Source organism: Trachinotus anak, unplaced genomic scaffold (genome assembly GCF_046630095.1).
Source record: "Trachinotus anak isolate AG129_WGS33_773 ecotype Australia unplaced genomic scaffold, CSIRO_AGI_Tana_v1 ptg000001l, whole genome shotgun sequence".
Classification (NCBI taxonomy): Eukaryota; Metazoa; Chordata; class Actinopteri; order Carangiformes; family Carangidae; genus Trachinotus; species Trachinotus anak.
Genome location: NW_027273852.1, coordinates 3,265,022 through 3,286,985, shown reverse-complemented (window position 1 = coordinate 3,286,985; position 21,964 = coordinate 3,265,022). Strand labels below are relative to the sequence as shown.

General features: G+C 37.8%; 1 long non-coding RNA gene across 1 annotated transcript; it reads right to left on the bottom strand.

Moving 5' to 3' along the window:
* Window positions 1-260: 260 nt before the first annotated feature.
* LOC139630733 (uncharacterized) lies at window positions 261-21,871 on the bottom strand. The gene is made up of 3 exons (XR_011693217.1): window positions 19,766-21,871; window positions 3,205-3,297; window positions 261-1,341 (listed from the first exon to the last, which is right to left on the bottom strand). It is a non-coding gene; the product is annotated as an uncharacterized lncRNA (long non-coding RNA).
* Between the last annotated feature and the right edge of the window lie 93 nt (window positions 21,872-21,964).

Here is a 21,964-nt window from a genome sequence, read left to right as displayed (position 1 = left end):
TGTACACTCTGTCCCAAATCACTCACTACTCCCTGTATAGTCCACTGTGTAGTGAGTTTGTATAGTGCAGGGTTGGACATTGCAGAGATTTTAACAGTGGTACCACTTTTACCAGTACTGATTATCGATCCAATATTTTAATAAGATCTATATATATATATATATCTATATATATATATATATTACACACACACAAACGCGCACACACACACGCACACACACACACACACACACACACACACTTTAGCTTTTCTGTGGGGATATATTAAATTTAAATATCTCAGGGTATTCTTTATTAACCATAGATAACCATTTTACTTCCATCTTTCATAATGCATCATCTTCAGCAGAAGCATTTGTCAGGACAAATTTAAGGATATGTATGAAAGAACTCGATGTTCAGCAGTGGTGCTGACCTCGGGTTCAAAGATGAAACAGGCTCTGGCTAGTATAATTTAAACCTGCTGCCCTGGAGAGTCCATCCCTAAGTAGTCATTTGGAAGATTTTCAAATGGTCGGGAGATGACTTCAGTTAATTAAAAATTAATTACAGATGATTAATTGACACCCTTGATAGGAGGATCTGAACAGGCTGGTACGGTAGTTGAAGACTGGTATTTTGCTCACAGGAGCCAATAATGATATCCATCAAAATCTTTAAGTTTCAGGCTTACTACTTATTACTTATTTTAATTCCCTTTCTTGTCCATGATAAATCATCCACGGCTGCTTTTAATTGTGATCGGCATGACTGAAAGATTGTTCTATGGGTATGTAATACAAAAAAAAAAAATTAGTGACTGCATAAACATGACTTCAATTTCCCCGGACCCATCTCTAACCCTACCTTGGTGTTGAATTCTGTCTCCAGAAGTTGACTTAATAAGCATCATTAATATGATGAAATGAAGTTATAACAGCAGAAATATTATCTGCAGACGTCACAGAATCCATAACATGCAGTGTTAAACACCTTTTCACTGTTATTCTCCTTGATTAAACTACATTTAAAGCAGTATGTCCTCATCATCAAATCTAAAAATGTCAGTGGCAAATAGTGGCAAATATTTAACCAGTTCGCCTTCTTCCATCCTCTCACCACCTATCTTGTGTCATTACACTGTCACTTTAATTCATTCCATTCGGGTTGCTATATTTCTCCCTTTTCTTCTTTCCTCCTGGCGATATATCTCTACCACAAGATACATTTGTCCAAAAATGGGCTCCCATTCCACTGCTCACCTAAAGGTCCAGAGAGCCTCAGCACTGGAGATTTCTCACAAAGTAGGCTACAGGCTGCAGGGACTGCAACACTAGCTACCGTCCTATATGTTGCTGCTGCTGTGGAAGGAATGTTAAATGAGACACCAGTGAATATAATTTGTATTTTTTAGATTTCTTACAGCAGTAGTGTAACAGTCCCAGTATTTCAATCTTTGCACCCGCCAGCTGGCGGACCAAGATTGTCAGTTAAGCTGCTACTGAAGGATGGACACTTACAACTTTGAAGCCAGTGTGGTTAATCAAGAACCCCAAATCGTAAGTATACCACTAAAACATTTTTTCATTATGGCTTATCATCATCAACCTACACATAGATATTTTTTTAAACTGTGGTGGTGGGTTTCTGTTTACACTGAACTGTGCCCACAAAAATGATAGCCTGCTAATGCTAACTCCTGAGCTTGTTGAAAGTTTATGCATTTCACTCTTCACAAACTACTTCCAACATGTAGCTATAGGCTTTTATCAGCTCCTGTCAGTCTTTTTACAGTGTAAAACAGAGGTCGGTTAAAAAAGGAGACCTTTTTTTTGTTGCAACCAACAGAGAAAGTTTGCTGCACCAGTGATACAAATAAACAACAGATGCACAGACCACTCACTTAGATGAGCTGTGAAAAACAAAAAAAACAAATGCAAAAATCTCCTGTATACCTCTGCATTCATCCTCTACCTTCCATCAGTAGTGAAATCATCAATTATTACAGTCTGACAATTCCACTGGCAGCCACACATGCCCAAGCCACAACAGAGCCAGCTCTGTGTTTGACAGACGAGCTGGTGGCTCTGAGCCATGACCTGCTCCTTTTTTTTTTTTTCTTCACATTGTGACAGAGGTTGATTTGTGTTTCGTCAGCCTATAGAACTTTGTTCCAGAACTATACTGGTTTGTTTTTGTATGTTTTTGTGAACTGCAACATGCCCTTTCAGTGGTTTGCATCTTGTGGTGAATCCTCTGAGGATACAGCCATGAAGTCTTTTCCTGATTGTTCACAAGGAAATATCTACACCTACATCCTGATGGGTCATAATAGGCTTTTCTTGACCTCGCTAATGATTTTCCACTCTGTGGCTTGTTTGACATTGTCTTGTTTTCAACACCCGCATTTTTACACCAGCTGTCGATTCTGGCAGACCAGCTGCTTTTGATATCTCAGATTTTTGATTTTCATCTACCCTTATTATTATTATTAGCATTTTCTTCATTTACACGGTGACCTCTTCAGTCATTTTGACACAGAACTTCTCCTCAATCTAAATCTGAACACTCATCTGAACACTTAGCTCTGAGCCACATCAGCTCGTTTGTGCACAAACTAACGCGGAAACAACACACAGCTGCTCATGAAACATTTAGCAGCAAAGTGTCCAATAACTTTTTAAACCTTGCAATTTGGGGAATGTGTGTAATATATATATATATATATATATATATATATATATATATATATATATATATATATATATATTAATTAAAGGGAAATTATTGACAACATAGAGCCTGAAGATGTTTAACTGTCCAATTACTTCCTGTTAATTGATATATTGTATATTGTATATACCTGCCTTACCTGTGTGAACACAAGAATTTAATACATTTTGGTAATGTATTTGGTATGTAATATCAGCCACCAGAGACCAACAGAAGTAACTGCTCATCTGTGAATCATTATTTCTACACATTGTTTTGTTTTTTTTTGTTTTGTTTTTTTTCTTGTAAATCCCATAACAGAGTGATATTTTCTATTTTCAAAGCCATCAGCCTCTGTTGAACTTCAGTCACAACTAACTGGCAGATGTCACCCCCTGAACAGTCAGACATACACCTATCAATGTGGAAACATTGATCATAAAACCTGACTAACTGCTGCTCATCTCATTAAACCAACCATTAACACTCAGGAATATAGTGAGAACTCTTACCTTAAACCAGATGTTTCTTATTCCTCAGCAGTTTCGAGAGAAAGGCATGTCATTAAAATCCAGGGCTGTGAGCGGATGTCAGCTTCAGCTTTTCTGAAAGAGGAACAAAAATCTTTGTTCTCACCCCAAAGGTTCTGTTATATTCCTTCAAAACACATCTGATTCAAACAGAATCATACCCAAGAATATAGTGCTACACTTTTCAAATACCAGATTTTTTGTTTGTGCCATCATTTGCATCATTTAAAGGAAATGAATTTCTATAAACTGCTCAACACAAAGATTTTAAAGTTCTCAGCGCATATCAAAATACATTCTGGGTTATTAATTAGAAGCTAAACTCCCAAATGGACAAAGCTCCATAGTCCCCAGTGATGCAAACTTGTGGTTTAGCAACAGGAGAGTGAGAATGAGTCACTGATTACACAGGCACATTTGCACGTTGATGAGCGGCAGGTTACTGTAGTGTGAGGCAGATGAAGGCCTTCCAGCTGGAAGCTGTCACTCAGCCTGGACTGTTAACACAGTGTGAATTCAAAAACTAAAATATGAAAATAAACAACCCAATGGGATGCAGGACATTGTTTACCTGTAATCCACAAAAATGTATGTACAATACACTACTGGTCAAAAGTTTTAGAACTCCATTTTACCAGTTGTTACTAAAATCTACATTGTGTTATATCTCACTGTACTCTGAAATGAAAGCATAGAACAAATAATTAAGGAAAAAAAATAGATAGATAGATAGATAGATAGATAGATAGATAGATAGATAGATAGCTAGATAGCTAGATAGATAGATAGATAGATAGATAGATAGATAATATTAAAATCCTAAATTTATTTTAAAGTTTTGACTCATTCAGCAGGCAAACACACTCATGACCTACTTTCTACTATGGAAATGCTGCTGCAGAAGCAAGTGCACAAATCACCTTCTGTTCAGTTCATCCCAAACTGGCTTCATGGGGTTTAAGTCTGAAGACTGCACTGTGTTCATCATGTGAAGCCACCGTCTGGTTCTTTTCTCCTAAGGTTTTGGATCATTATCTTTCTGCAGGATGAACCACTGACCACAGACTGTCGTCCTTTGTTACTTGCCTTTTTCTCAGTAGTACTTTGTGCACCACAGTATTCTAATAATGCATTACAGGCTGTAGTAACACAGTTTGTTCCAACACTTGCCTTTGTACAGAGGGTTTGTAAGTTATCAACAAAAGTTATGGGCCCTGTGGGAAATGTTTGCAACACTGAGGAAAAGTAAAGTTAGTTTCTTAATTTTTCTACTTTAATTTTTCAGTTTTTGATGCCCTAAACTTTTTCTTTTTTTATTTTTTATTTTTTCTTTTAACCTTGGGCAGTTTCAGGCCATGCACTGGACTTTTAATTGCTGAAATTTCAATGAAAACTAGAAAAATGGTGATGTTGTAGAACTTTTGATGGGTGGTGTGGTAAATAATATTAGTAATGGTGAAATCAACACAATAATCAATAAAGAAGGCATCATAGCTTTATCATGTTTGCCATATGCATGTTAACTGCGAGCTCCTGCTGGGTCCATCTTTTTATTCATTTATTTATTGTGTGTACTTTTGTGAGTTGTGATTTCTGCTGCCATTATTTTTGAGAATCAAACTTTATGAATTGTGGGTAATTCCCTAAAGAGTCTGCATAAATGTAGCCTTAAGGAAAGTGCACAGAAAGAACTCACAAAACAAGCCCTTGCAAAAGAGCCCTCAAGCATTTTCCTGTTTACAAACTTATCAGTACAGCATGTTATAATGTGTGAGGACAAACATTGGAAGTGGGTCTGGAAGTGACGTGTGCTGGACACATATGGTCAGCACACCTGTGTTCCAGTGTAAACTCTGTGCCATCCTGAATGCTGTTATTTTGGGGAAAAAGCTGAGCTTGGGTTTTGGGTTTGAAAAATGTATGATAAACATGCATGTGCAATTTTGTGAATTTACTTTACAAAAAATGTGTTTGATGATGTGAAATGTGGCCCAGATTGTATCTAGATGCCTTGCTTTAATTCAACGAAGTGGAATTCTTCATTTTTGGTGGAATGTAAGAATAATTCCCACAGCTGTATTACTAACTGTATCCAAGATTTCATTTGGAGAAAATTTAATTTATGATTATTGGTCTAATAAATTCTTCATTTTGAGCTGGTACATTCTTTATGACCCTGAATTAATTTCTTGGAGTGTACTCCACACTGATTTAGCTGATTAGCAAAAGACTATCCAGGATGTGAGATATTTAAAATAGGACTCATTTTAGTTCATTGTATTTTTGTCTTTGTCTTCATTTCGATTTCTCAACTTTATAAATTATCATAAAAATGGTTGTTGTATGTTGCTGGTGTATAAAATTGTTGGTCAAACATTTTGGTTACCAAAATTTTTGAAGATTTTTCCTCAGAGACCTTGTAATTGATCTAAACCTTTCTATTATAAACTGAACACAAGTGATATATGTACCGATTCTGTAAAACAGCCATTTCATGTGCAATTTTTTTTTCTTCCATCGCCCATGTTCACATAGCAAATACACTTGCACCTATCTGAGCGCCTATGGGCAGTCTCATGTGACGTCAATGGTGCATTGTTTCACTGTTATTTCAAGGGCACATCATCAAGACAGTAATATTTGTCCACATAGGCAGGTGGACAAAGTGCATGCACTCTGCCTGTTAAGAGTCTGGTACAATACAACAGTACAATACAAGCCTCTGAAGGTCAGAGCATTATTTGTAGCAAATTGTGTTAAATGGCATACACATTGCCATGCGTCATGGATGTGTGTATATAAGGCTCTGCAGAGAAGCGTTCTGTCTTACTACCTGGTTGTACCTGGCTATAACTTAGACTACCAAACAGTTAAGTCTAAATTAGTTCACTTCCACAAAACATTGAAATGCCTTTTACATGAATCTATAATCATAATCAAATAATAGTCATACTACATAATTTTGTTTTTTATACTCATGCATATTTTGATAAAACTTCCACTTCTGAACATCTGACTTTCACTTCCATGCACGCTTCAGTGAAACTGAACACTTTTCCCACCATTGTAGAGCATTGGAAAGTGTGCCAATAATGATGAACTCAGGTTATAAATGTCATATTAACAAAAATGAAATAACACACTGTAGTCTCACCAGGGGATAACCATGAAGGGAAGCATTGGGCAAGCACTGGGGCTACACCCATACAGACACAAGTCTTGCACAGTGCTATGTGCGTGTGGATGGGTTTTGATTTGTTTGTTCTATTTGGATAAACAAGTACATGAAAATTTCAATGCACTGCTTTGATGGGGAGAGTGCTCAAGGCTACAAAATCTGAATGTCTGAAGATGAATAACATGCATAACAATCATTAGCCTTTACAGTGAAGGTCTTTGCAAAGGATGTTCAGTTAAAAAGAAAGGCTACCATCTTTCTAAGTTGATGAAACTTTTCAATAAAGCGTCTTATGTTCATCTAAGACTTAGGAATGCACTTTATTTTATGGCACACTAAAACGCTGTGACAAGCTATACTTTATATCAAATTAGAAATAATGTTCTTTATTAGACCGTAAACAAACAGTCCCTAATTACACCTAAATGATAATGTAGCTAACCACATAATTCTGTATTAGGTCCAAAATCAACTTTACTTAGGACACTATTACACCAAATTATACTAAATTTCGAAACCAAACAGGAGCCCCTGGTACACAATTAAACTAAATTTTACAAGATCATTATTTAATTAGAAATAAAATGCAATGTCATATCAGATCCAAAACATGCTACAGGTAGACACTATTCTAAGAATAATGCTGTAATAAACATAACATTTTATGCTACCAACATGGGCCTATGATAGCTTCATTAGACAACACAGGCTGACAGACACATGTGTTGCTATATTATATTGAGTATAGCCTTTATAATAATGACGTAGAGCACAGAGGTCAGAGGACAATATAATTATTTGGCCTTTATTTAAATAGTTTCACTTCCTCACTGGTCATTTGTTGCTCCTTAGAGGAAAATCCTAGAAGAAAACACCAGGGCACTCATTCACTCATCCCTTGTAGCCTGGATGATGAGTCTCATGAAACTGAGCTGGAATCCATGTTTATTTCCCACTCCCAGGGGTAGGTTTACACTGGGGACCACTAACAGTCGGAACAGTTGCTTTGGGAATACACAAAGTGAATGGCTATAACGTAGTATGACTGTGTTAGTTTAATGTAGGTCAGATCATTTTAACCATGGACAAGTTACAGCAGAGATTCTCTTTTTTTGTGGCTTTCTACTAGATTCCTGATTTTTCACAACAAGCAAAACTAATAACTCTTTTCACAGGTATTTCTGATGCCTGGAATGCAACGTAAACATGTCAATTTTTGCTTAAAATTCATTGATCACTTAGTATTACTTATAATTTAGTGTCAACTCCAACTGTCCTGTTGAGCCAAGTTTGCTAAATAGAAAATTGAGCATTTCAGATAACAGCAAGTGTGCTAATGTTAACTGATTTGTTTCCATGGTAAGATAGCATGATGCTAACTGCCAGTCATCTGTGATTATCTGTTATCTGCTGAAATGAAGCTTAGTCCGTTATGAGCTTGGGTTATTCATTTGTACTTTATTCTCACCAAAACATACCAAAACAAAGAACAGACACTCAAGTATTTTAGTATTGATAATAAAAAATAAATAAATAAAACCTGTTTTTTTAATCCATACCATGGTTCTTTAATCTGGCTGCCATTTTTTCTCCATCAGAGTTGTGTCTCAATTCAGAAGAAAGCATGGTGCCATGTAAGTGCCGTTTTAAATAGAGCAACCTTAGTTGATTTTCTTGACAACCGCTAGTCTGACTATAGTGAAGTGCTCTTTCGAAATGTACCTGTTGGTAGCCTGATGGTAATAATGGGTTCAATTTACAAACTCACAAAGCAAAGCATTCAGATGTAACAGTTTGTAAGGGTTAGGGTCTCGCTTGAAGTCGATCAGATGAGCGGAAAAATCGAAGGACAGAGACAGATTTCTTGATTTAGCAGAAGGAGGATATATTTGAAACCGAAACTTCTATTACATGAAACAAGATAAACACAATCAGAGCAGGGTGCTACAGGTAGGCTACAATACTGTGGAACTTCAATACCACGATTAGAAAATAGCCAAACACAATAGTATGAGAAAAAAAATAACATAAGCTGCTCTACTGTTTATGAGTTCTTGTGGGACAAGCTCGTGAAGATCAGTTCAGTAATTTCTCTAAATTGGTGGGAAAGTTGAACCTCTTTCTTTTGTGGCTTAGGAGGTAAAGTGGATTTCCATTGATCGCAGGGTTGGTTCAATCCCCAGTCTCTCCTGTCCACATGTGGACACTGAACTCCAAGTTCTAATGGGCAGGTCAGTGCCTTTCATGGCAGCTCTGTGCACTTTACCCATTAGGTGCAATATGAATGCAGTCCATTTACCATTTATTACTGAAAGAACAGAGCAAACATGAGGTCACTGACATTCTACAGGGTCATTAAGTTACTACATTTCTAGGTAGGGTCAGAAATTACTGGACTAACAGGTGCCAACTCTGTGGCTGTGTCTGACTCCATTTCCTTTCACTGAAAGAAAACTTGGGAAAGAGTATAAGAGAAGAAAACCTTTTAAAACACTGGACAAAGTTGGGAAAACTGTTTGTTGCTTATTAAATGCTGGAATTGTACACACATCTATAATTTTCACTTGATAACTAACAATGGTAACTTCACAGCTGCAGTTGATGCTGTAGCTTGTGCATTTCATGGCAACCCTAATTTGATCAGCTGCAGTCAATCAATAAATTGATCAGTGGTTTCAGAGGTAGTGCAAATATTTTACTCATTCAAAACAAAACATGCTTTCAGTTCTTAGACAAAGATGCCATTTACAAATGGTTGAGGGAGTTTTGTGTCCAGTGTGTATTTGCTTTGTGTGGGACTTAGTGCACTTTATAGAGGAGTCACACAGTACACAGTGTTAGTCCTCACAATGTGTAATTCCCAAATAAAATAAAATAAAAAAAACCCATCCTGTGATAATTAGAGGTTATTTTCATAGATTTGACAAAGCTCCTTCAAAGCCACTTTACTTTATGTGTTAAATTGGCAGAGTGGTCTTTTAGGTTTCAAAAGCTTTATTGTTAAATGTTACAATTCAAAAAAAGAAAATTGGGTAAAAGGTGCACTTTTAGTAAGACCCACACTGCACATCAGGAGAATCTATGGAATTGTTCTTATTGGCAAGAAAAACTTTCTTTACTGTACTTTTTGTCAGGTTGGGATACGCAGACTTGTCATTTGTGAAGCAACATCAAAATTGAGCTTACTGAAACTAAGTGACTACAGAGAATGGAGGTTTTAAATAGTGGATACTGTGGAGACCTGTGTCTATTGCTTGTTGTTGTCAATTTGTTGTTTAAATGTGTTTGATTGTCTTTGTTAAACCATTTGAATTCATCAAAACTCCAACAGACAAGTATCAAAGTAAAAGGGTACAGTAAAGGTAAAGTAAAAAAAGTATAATTTATGTATGAGGGTTTGCAAAAATTACTGCAGTTTATAATTCCCTACTTTGTGACATTGGACCACTCTGATTATTTCCCAGAAGCAAAAAACACAACATTACATTATTTCCCATAATAATAACATTGTAATCTTTTTTTTTTTAATGCAAGAGAGTTTGAGAGACTGATTTACTAATAATACAAAAAAAACAAGCATACAAACAAGTATATTAAATTGAGCAGGATCCTTCAGGCAAGTGAGTTTACTCAGTGACTTGTAGTGATATAATAAACCACATGCTTTTTCTTTTTCTATGGAAGGGAAGCACATAGGTTCATGGCATTTGTATAAGAAGAAACATCAGACATTTTGTCAGGTTTACAACTTCTGTATTGCGTGATCAAAGTTACTATTCACCACTATTTCACCGCGACCCATGCATTTGTTATGGGGACATTCACTCCAAATCAAAAATGTCAACCTGCTAGTGGTGCTAGAGATCAGGAGATCACCAAAGTCATTATGGTACATCCTGTGGAGGTCATGAATTTCTGTACAAAATTTCAACACAGTCCATCAAAATTTTGCTGAGGTACTTCAGTCTGGACCAAAGTGGTGGACTTACAGGAAACTAACAGACAGACTGAATGACTGGCATTGCCATTGCAGTCAGGCTTTCATCTTTGGCATGCACAGCAAAAACATCAAGCTTGAAAAGCTGCAACTTAGTAATTCATATTTACTCATATGTGAGCAGAACTACATGACCAGGCCTGATCTGACTGATACATTTTAGATGTGACACTTATTAAAAAATGAAAATAAATAAATAAATAAAACAGACTGCATAAATTGTAGTAATTATTCTACAAATCCATCAGAATAATTGCAACCATGCTGCAGTTATGTAAAAGTTGTGTAAAAGTTATGTGGAGCTTCAAAGCCAGTCATTGGCCACACACACAAACAGTTGAGCATAATGTGCTCTAATCATATCAAATTATGAAGAAATACTTCAAGTAAATGGTAAAACGCGAGATGATTAGCATTAGCACTATTTAAATTTAAAGCTTTGCATTATGCAAATTTAGTTAATTTGCTATTACTGAAGTTGACTGTATTAGTCCTCTCTTCCTCTGCAGACTTTGTTAGATAATGGTCAAATAGAAAACAGTGCTTACTGGCATGAAGATATTCAGACATTTTTTCAAACACTAATTGGTTCGATGCTGATTAAATGTAGCTAGCTGGAGGCAATCATGCATTTGGCGATTTAACGTAAAGTCAAGACCACAGTACCATCACTGTGATGCCCACAAAGCACAGGAAAGCCACCATCTTTATTTGAAAAGAGGTTTTAGAAGTCTAAACCTGTCTCCCCACCAAACACTGAAGTTAGTAATGTTGAACTCTGAACTTGAGCAGAAATTCAATTATAAAATTTATTTATGCCTTATACCTCACCGTATAGGCAATGTAGACAGTAAGGTGTACATGAGGTTTTTTGGTTTTTTTTAAAGATAATGTCTGAAAGATAATGTTATATAGCTCTGTTTTCTGCTGCTATCAGAAATTAGTTAGCAACCAAAATACGTACGAAAAGAATAAAAGATAAAGATTTTGATAATAATGTGAATGCTGACTCAGTATTCACAGTAATAGATCTAAAAATGTTACTCTAGCAAACAGTAAAGCAGTTTAACAATGAAACAACTGATGCATTAGCTTAGCACAATAGAAATGTTTTGGAAAGTATCTACAGCCCTCTAGCCAAAGGTTCCTACTCAAGGCACAACTAGCAGATCACTTCCTGAATGTCTAAGGGATTTGTGCATTTCTATTCTTCAAACATATCAGAAATGTTTTGGGCCCTTGACTGTTAAGGCATTTATATATAAAATATCATACACTTGATTGGAAGCCAGTGTACAGAATTACAAGTAGAAGTAACGTGTTCTACTCTTGTGCTGCTGAAAGCAGCATTTTGGTTGCGCTGCAGTTGTCACATGCTCTTTTTTCCCCCCTCTTTTCTGAGTAATGTAATGGTGTTCCTGTTTGAATAACACTCCTTGATTCATTTCAATCAATCAATGACAGTCATTCATCAAAAAGACAATTGGGCTATCAATTTCAGTAAAGCAATGACTTATGGCAATTTTATGTTTTTCAATATGGCTCCATACAACATTTGCATGGTTTTCATAATGGGGAGCTTTACTAAAACCCTCCAAAGATACAGAGTAAAGCAAAGTTAAGAATGACCTAATTCTAACCAAATAGGACACACTGAGGTGCTTTGACTCAAACCAAGAGATTGGAAATCTCCCCAGGAGTAACTGCCAAACATAGAAAAATATGCAATTTCACAAAAAAATACTTTGAAAACAAAAAACCAAAATCCATTTCCAATGATGTTAAGATTTGAAATGGATGGCGGTGGCAAATAACAGCAAAATTGGTCAGTGATAGCTATCCAGGTTTCCTAACTCAGTAGAGGATACAGTGCAGTTAATTTACTGCGAGTTCTGTCATGGTCTGTGGTCTTTTTCCCTTTTCTCAGATACCCCTGCTGTTCACTATACATTCTCTCAGATCAAATCATAGTAACACAAGGGGTTTTGCCTTCAGTAGCATATGACAGTGTACAAATGTTCACACTGCACACACGCATGCGCGCACGCGCGCACACACACACACACACACACACACTATAAAGCATACAGCATATGGCTGATATGATTTTGCTTAAGTTTCAAGTATGCTGCCACCTTAAACCATTACTAGGGTACATTTGCTAAGTGTTAAATATGTTTTAGTCTACTATCCTGCAAACATGTTGTAGAATCAAATATTTTCATTGCATCAAACCAATGTGATGAATGTCTTTCTGCTTCTTTCCTCACCTGTTGGTCTTTGTCAAAATGTGCTGGTGTTGGTTTCACAACCATAACCTAAAAGTAATCTTGACTGTAAACCTTTAACATTAACACTGACTAAAACACATCAAGTTTCTTAAATGAAAAACTGTAGTCAAGGAAGTGATTAGAAAGAAAGGGACTGCATACAATTTTCACCTTCTACTACTCACATGTAGCGCTATGTCTAAGAAGATTTTTGTTACAGTGAAGTGACAATGAAATTCAACCGCAGCCCCCTTCCCCTTGAGAAATGCATCTATGAACTTTTATTTTTAGTATGAGTTATTCTCCTGTCTTGAAATCTGAAATGTGTAAATTGACATCATTTTTCTTCCTCTGCTTACTCAATATTAACAAGGTGGTGTACTGATCCTCAAAGGATGGTGAGATGAGATATATCTATTTTACCAAGAACTTAATTTTCAAAGTTATTGGCACATAACATTATGATCCAGCCGAACTCTACAACTGTGCACTTTCAGGATAGTCATTTCCTTCCTGCAAATTAATGCCATCCAAGCATACTGTAGTTTCTCAGTGCTTTGCCCTCAGAGGCACTGAATGCCCTTGACAATTAGTCTCCTTTTCAGACAGAGCATTTTCACCGGGTTGGGACCGGTATCCTAAATACTAATGGGCTTTTAGGATTTAGCTTTATTACCTGGCTAGCAGATTCAGAAGTGGGCTGATGTGTGAATGGGATATGAAGTCTTAATACTCAAAGGAGAATCTGCCCTAAATCTTAAGGTTGTTTACTGAAACTGTTGCCTTTGCTTTGTTTCAAGCGACAACCACCAGTGTTCAAACCACTGTCGAAGTAACACTGGTGCCAAAATCTGCAATTTCTTTGATGGTCACTTTTCCAGCCACCGCTTTAATCTGCATTTTCAATTTGAACAGGAAAAAAAAACAAACAAACAAAAAAAAAAAAAACACAAAAAATGAAGATGCAGATGGCAGGTCAAAACATCCAGAAAGTTTTTAAGATTTTTCCAGCTTCGTCAGTACCCACTGCCAAAGTCAGTGTCTTTGCCTACCAGGAACATCAGTGTCTTTACCATCAGCCGTCAAAGTCTAAGGCAGAATATCTTTCCCAGTCCAACCATGGAGCCAATACTGCTGTCTGTCCTGAGATGGAGAATTCTACAAGCTGTGAAAGGGCTGCAGCTCGACTCAGAACTGTTTTTCTCTTTTCCATATGTAAGTAACTTAATGCTATATAATGTTACATGTCTGCTTTCAGCGATGACTACAGTAGCATGAAAACATTAGCTGACTTGCTGTTACCAATATTATGAATTTGTGTGGCAAATATTGTTATCACTAGCTGGCTAACTGTGGCCCTGAATTACGGGTAGTCACCCAGCTGCCCTGGTTTCCCAGCTGCTCAGGAACTGCAGGGAAGCGGAGGAGCGCTTCTAGTTCACCAAGGCCTGAGCCTCACCTCTGTTATGGCAAATAACTACTTTAATTATGTGCACCATTATTACTAAAGGTGGCAGGGGAGTAATTAAACATAAGACACACTAAAGCAAGAGAGTAACCACCAGTGTTCAAACCACTGTCGAAGTAACACTGGTGCCAAAATCTGCATCTACTGTACTACAGTAGTAGTATAGTAAATAAATAGTAGAGTAAAAATTATGAATCCCAGAGGGAGGCTGTGCACTGAGAGAGAGACAAAAATACTCTGTCACTTCTCGCTTTCTCTCTGAGTGATCATATTATAAGTAAATATAGCCAAAATCACAGCACAGTCTTTGTCTTTAATTTATGTATTTGGTGATTTTGTCAGATGACCTCAATTATAAAAATGTTAGGATTTTACCAGACACGGTCCAGCCATATACTGGCTTTTGACTTTTTCTTGTTCATCTATTACTCAGTCTCTAATACTTCAAATTTAAATCAACTATTGGTTGTCCCGACTCCTAGTTTTTGTCATCTTGCGTACATGAGTTGCTTTGTTCTGCACTGTAAACATGCCAGAGTCTCAAAATTAATGAATGCCTGCTAGATTAATAATCTAAACCAGCAAACATTACAGTGCCCCCCCTTTACCAGTGTGAGCACTTTGCTGGCACAGAGACAGAGTACTATGTATCATTCAATAAGATATCAAAAATCTGTGTGACAATGTAAGATTCATTTCTTTGAGGCACACAAAGAAAAAGATGCAAAGGAATCATATGAAATTAGCACTGAAGAGAAATGTGTTTGTTTATTCCTTTGTTTCCTCAGATCATTTGGCTGAGAAAGACTGGTTACAAGAATACTAAGCACCCTGATCCATGACAGTCAATGTGCCTTTCTGCAAGACATTTAACTCCTAATCCTTCCAATGACTCAGCAGAGGTTGGCAGAGCAGGACCAGTTTTACACTCTGTGTAAGTAGACCACCTTTCTTATTTGCAGACAAATTAACAGGCCAAGTGCCTAATGGTCTTAGAAATACATGGTGGTATGGTTCACTGGAAGGCAGCTGGAAATCCCAAAGGGCTCATTATCCTAGTAATCTAGTCTTGAAGAATTTCACTATAGTATTCTCCTGATGAATGTTTAATTCTGTGATTTAAACAAAACCCCTCCTCAGGCAAATAACTCAACTCTCCACAATCTATTACCAAACTTGCAGAGTCAGTTAAGTCCAGATGAAGTTGTTATTGATTCGATGTTTGATAAAAAGGTTCTTATTAAGTGCAATGAAATTACTGACTCAACTCTCTCACGCCGTAACTCCCCGTATTTGAAAATAAAATGCAATTTGTCCCGTATTTTTGTATATGTTATTTTGTTTATAAACTATGTCCTAAAAAGTCCTGTGAATAATTTAATGTTGCGTAAAACCAAACCAGTTATAGCCTATAAGTGGCCTGGAGAAGTTTATCAGAGAGCAGTAGACTGACAAGCTCTGTGTGCTGTGAGAAAACACGTCAGCACCAGCAGTCGCCTGCTACAGGTAAAGAGAGCAATACGGCTGACCTGTGGCCTTTTGCTGCATGTCATTCCCTCCCTCTTCGACTTTACCGTCTCTCAGTGCGGCAATCAGAATAAAGACAAAGGCTGTCGAGATAAAAGAGCTGGCTGGGAGACAATGTTGGTGAGTCAGCTCTGTCCCTGGCAACGTAGACAGCTTTTTCAGTCGCCCATGGAGGGACGTCTGATCTTAAACAGCACGCTGCAGGTGCTACCAATGTCCAAGCAGCTAAAGAGCAGACTACACATTGTGAGTGGAATCGTTCAATTCCTTACACCCCAGGGGGCAGCCTTTATTTCTTCACACAGAAGGTGGCAACCCTAACTTGGACTAGCGGAAATGAATTGTGACAAAATGACATGAACACAATGGCAAAAAAAAAAAAAAAAAAAGACTGAACGTAGTGCATCAACAATTTGTTTTGCAGGTATTCATAAACCATAGCATTAGCTGTATTAGAAAGTTTACCAGACGATGGACATACATTAAGAAAAAAAAAAAAAAGTTAAGGGATCACCGAAGTTAGTCAGCTTGAGGGAACCTCAATGTTTGTACAAAATGTGATGGGAATTTTATCAAAACATTGATTTGAAGGAGATTTGGACCAAAGTGGTGGATTGAGTGAGGGATCATCCAACATTTTCATCACAGGAACAAGGCAGCAAGTACAGCTGAAATATGACAGAATTTTGATGAACCTTGTTTATTATTCTAGTCATCTACAGCATCAGAGTTACATTTAATAAACAGAGGGCTACATTATTTGTTTTTTTATCCATACTGTGATGAAGTTTCACACACACCCTTTGGATCAGATTTAAACAGCAGTTCTCAGTTTAATATATAGTTTGACTGCAGACTCTGAACAATATTTTCCTTATGGATGTGTCTATATTAGTTTTTGTCCCAGTGGAGGACAACTTCACTTGCTGGAGATGATTTGTTTGGTATTGCCTTTGTCTCTTGCTTCCCTTTAACTCAACACAAAGTCAGTGTTATTCAACAAACGGCACGTTGTATAATGATATAGGTATAGGTATGAGCAAACTCAAGGTGTATTCATTCATTGTGATTATTTTGGAATCCTCATTAGATCAATGTTAAAAAGGTGTTGAAAAGAGCGTGATTGCAAGTTGCAGTGCTTGTATTAAAATTCCAAGATCATGTGTGTTAGACAACATTGACAAAAAAAAAGACATACTCGGATGCCACTGTGAGGAATCCATAAAGTAGCTATGGTCTGTGTATAAACTGTCATAATTATGCTATTTGGTAATTAAAATCTAGCTGGACGCAGCAGAGCATCTGCCCTGGATGTTAACTGTTCTCATGATTAATGCTTTTACATAGACTGAGGAAATGTGCGATAAGAGAAACTTTTAATATTCATGTCCCTTGAAGCTGATGTTTACATCACTCATTTCAGCTCAAATTCCAGCCAAAGGGTTCTGATTCAAATCCAGAGTCTTAATCCTACTCACTTGTGCTAAATGTGAGTAAAATAGAGAGCCAAATCAAATGCAACTACACAACAAAAAACACATTCATGTTTTTCTCCTCTGTCTTAAGCATTTGAAAAAGGCATGTCCCATATGGCAGGTGCTGTGTGATGAAATATGCTATTGATCCAGATGAATGCTAAATATCTCTTTGCTGCCATATGTCTTGTTTGTCATGGTTGCTGAATTAATTGCAGTAAGTCCTGTCTGTGTTCCCTGTGGGCTATGGTGGTGGTATTAAGTTAGGTTTTAACAGATGAATCTTTGGGCTCTGAGGTGCAGCTGTAAATTGGTGCTTATTGTGATTAATTAGGGAGTTAAAAGTTAAATTCAAATATAATTAAAGGTTAAAGTCATCTTCCTGGAAAGAAGTTCCTTTGACCTTCAACAGATGTTTGCTCCTGGTTAAAGCCCCCGCTTAGAAAACTATTCTTTTTTTTTTTTTTTGCCCTATCAAATTAACTTGTCATAATGACTGATGAATCATCCTGAAAATTTCAATAATTATAGCAGACCTTGATGCATCTTCAGTTAACCTGGATTGTAACTGCACAGTAGTCATCAACAGGAGAAACTGGGTTTCAATGTCCAGCCTAAACACACTCAGGGCTCTATACAATCAAAGCACATGGTTTAAAGCGCAGTACACTAGTCCACTTTTGCTAGTGTTTTTGGCGTATTTCCCTTTAAAATTCCCTTTAAAAGCCAGGAAGTAAGACAGAACTCTTCCCTGCAGGGAAATGGATCTGTCAGAGCAGGGGAGGTGTGCATGAACAGTTTATGGTTTGCAGCTCGCTCTCTCCCTCTTGTTGACTGTCCCTTTTTCTCCAAGTTCCCCATTACCTGGGTAAAATGGAATAAGGGTCAAAAGTTCTTTTTTTTTTTTTTTTTAACAAAAACAAAAAGCAAGCAGGCTAAGAAACCCACATACTCTGTCTATGATCTCCTCTACTCCACTTCAGTAACATCTGGGCACCTACAAACAGCTAACAGCACAGTTGGAGTTGCACTGGTCTGTGTGGGTTTCCTATGCAGTTCAGCATGTTGTGCACACGCCTACAAGTGCAAATTGCCATCTTGATAATGTGCTCTTAAAATAACAGTGAAATACTGCACAAATGTTTGCTGGTCAATTGCATAAACATTTTCTGCTGCCTGAAAATACTGTGCCAACAGTGTGCCTGACCACACCTCATTTTAGGACCCACATGCCCATGGGTTGCCACTTCACCCATATCATACAAAACGCAATTTGTCCCATATTTTTGTACACATCACTTCATTTATAAACTATGTCCTCAAAGTGGTGTAAATAATGTAATGTTTATTCCTCTACGTAGAAGGTGGCAACCCTAGCGGTTGACAGAACAAATGCATCTTCTAACAACGTGAGCTCTGGACAGGAAAATGACAGCTGCATTCGTCTGAAACTAGCAAAGCCATCAGCACTGCACTTGGTATTGCTTTGCACTGGGTTTAAGATAGGGCCCTCAGACTTTTACATGCAGAAGATATACAGTACAGTAACATTTTATTATTAAACACTGCTTGTAGCAAAATGCTCTTTCACTGTGCACACTGAGCTTTGGACATGATCTGTTCTGTTAGGATTCTAAAACTTACTAAGCACAGTGGGACTGTAGTACAGGAAGACATAACAGCGCCTCTTCTATCTCAGGCGACTGAGAAAGTGTGGTCTGAGACTCCCATCCTCATATCAAGATTAAGAGTTCACTGCATGGTCTGGGAACCAAACTGCCGGCTCAGCATATCACTGAGGACATTTACACCATGAAGACCCAGAGGACCAAAAGCCCAAGTAATACTGTTTCTGCGGCTTCATGTCCTGAACAGGCAGACTTCAGGACAGTCTCTTTCATCAGACCATCAGAGGTACCAAAAACGCCTGTGGGAAAAATTGTCTGTGGGAAAAATTGATTCTACATGTAATTGAATTTGTTAATTTGGCCCACTTCCCATCCGCCAACATGAAGGGGGCAGGGTTTATGACCTGTACTGCAACCAGCCCCCAGGTTCTGATAGAGAGGTTTCGGCTTCACTTTTGGAGAGTCGTGACATCGTCCATCTTTATATGCAGGCATTGACTTTCACTCAAAGTTTTCAATCATTCCTTCTGTTGACATTCTGCATTTTTATCTGAGGGTAAATTTAGACCAGATCAAAAAAATCCCCAATAATGCTGTTGCCTTGGCAGCACAGACTATTAAATCTGCAATATTTTATACATCACTGCTTCCTCTGATTTTCACTTTGGGAACATTTTCTGACCAGCAGCGAAGAGAGACCAAACACACTTCAAGAACTCCTCCTGTTGTGAGCCGATGGGAGGAAATGTATGATTGAATCAAAGTCATTTTGGTAAATATTTCTGAAGCGAACGCAGCACACTCTGCCTGTGGTGCTGATTTTGTCACTAAAACTGTACTGGGGAGGAGACGTGAGGATAAAACCACTGAAACAGCATAAAACGTAAATAAAAAGGAAAAGGTTTAAAACACATATAAAACCTTTGTTTAAAACAGAGTGTCACAAATATTTCTATGGGACAGTAAATTAGCTGAGGGGGGGGGGGGTGGGGGGGGATACCTGAGTCTCAGTGGGCAAAGTGAATGGGGGGCTCCTGCGGCCGCCGGCTCCTCGGCTCCGGCTCTGCTGCTCCGTGCCGAGGCCTCTTCCCGCAGTTTTCTCCTCCTGCTGGTCAGATAGAAGCGTTGACCCGAGCTTTCTCTGCGTTTTTTTCTGGCTCATCGATCCGGCCGTTGCCTCCACCAGACCTCACCCCCGCAGCCCACCGCCTGGCTCCTTCCGCCAGACGCTGCTGATGAATCTGCGCCTGCGCTAAACCCCGAACTTGTGTTTGCGGAAATGGTCCGAGCTCTTGCTCCTCGCCCCGCTCACCTGTCCACAGCCACCTGATCGAGTCCTGAGCTCCGTCCCCGGCTGAAGGGGTGTGCTGCAATCAGCCCCAGCCGCTGTCATAGAGTTCATTCATTTGATCCCCCATCGAAAACAACCGTAAAACCAATATAAAATACAACAGCACACAATATAAAACAGGTAAATAAAACCAATAAACCTAATAAATACACACACACATACACACGTAGAAATATAAAAGCCACATTAAAATAATAACATGTTAACAAATAATGACATGTGCTTCAGTGTTATTGAGCAATACCTTGTGTCAAACAAAAATAACAGAAAATAAAAACAATTTGAGCTGCTGACCCTACGTCTTACCTGCTTTTAACTTGTGATTGTTTCATCTTATCTTACCAACCATCCTATCTAACTTCTCTCTCATCCCAACTTGTCTGCCATCTGCACAGTTTGGGCGACGGACACTCTCAGGCAGCTGTGACAGTGCCGAGCCCCACTGAGCTCAGATTAAAGCACAGAGGTTGTGCTCTCCCTGGGGGGTAAAACAAAAGGTTTGGAAACTGACATTACTTTGTCATCAGAATGTGTTTCACGGAAAAGGAAGAAATTTAAGGCGACAGGGCAAATGTCTTTGAAAGGGATTATGAATCAGCTGCGAAGAATTCTTCTCCATGGTCACGGATGTATTAACACAATCACATTCATTTTTGTTTTTCAGTGTTCTTTTAAGTGTATGCAGATGCACGTTTTCCTGATCTGACCACCCACAGGTGCTTTAATCTTTCTTTACTCCTTCTGTCTTCCTCATGGAAAAAACACAAAAATTGAATAAACGGAGTGAAGCGAAGTCATTAAATACTACTGGTCAAAGACAGAGATTAAGTGTCCTCCCTCTTTCTGTTCAGAAAGCTATTGTGCAGGAAAAATACACTTGCAGTCTTTCATTAGGCTACACGCAGTGTAAATCAATAAGATGATGATGATGATGCAACACACTATCTGATTAATTATTTACCACCTGGTTTCAGCTGTAATTTTCTTGATTGTTCTGATTGTCATTGTCCAATGCAAAATATCAAACCATGCACACTAAGCTGTGTTAGCAAGGCTAAGAAGACCTCATGCTAAATGCATTGTGTCTGAGTGGCTCTCCAGAAAGGATGTCATAGGTGCATTACACAGATGACAAAAATAAAACATGAAAATGGGAAGTTTTATTTTGTGTTTGCTGTTTGTTTCCAGGGATACAAAATGTGTATAGGGGACAACAACACCAGACATGCACACATGCAAATTAAAGAAAAAGTAGATGGCATCTTAAGATTTAATATATTTGAAAAGGCATATAATTACTATGTTATTAAAAATTTAATAACAATTGCTGTATGTGTACTGCTGAGAAATGACTTCACATTTATTTGTATTTTCCATATATTAACCAGTGGATTGAAAATACTGCTAGAATATCCCACATCTTTACAATATCAATTATAACTGCACAGCACTGTTCCTTTTATTACCTGCAAAGGTACTGTGGTTCTTTTAAAGACTATATTGACATTTACTCAGCAGTTCGTTGATATTACGTTGTGAGGAAAAGCAAGCATTTTATCAGTAAAAAGGAAGAACGGTAGCCTGGAAGAAGAAAATACAGGCCATCATTTTGAAAAGATGCTTTCTCTATGTGTATTTATGTATTGCCCATACTCTATATATGAATAGTAAAGTGTCATGTATTGGCTGATTTCAATTTTCTTAAAATATCTGATGTAGCTTATACAAGAAAAAGTGAAAAGTGTCAGGAAAATAAGCTCTATAGTTCTAAAACTAACTGCAACATGGAGTTTCATGAGGTTTATTCTCAGAAAGTAGCAAGCGACATTTTTACAATTTCTACCTATA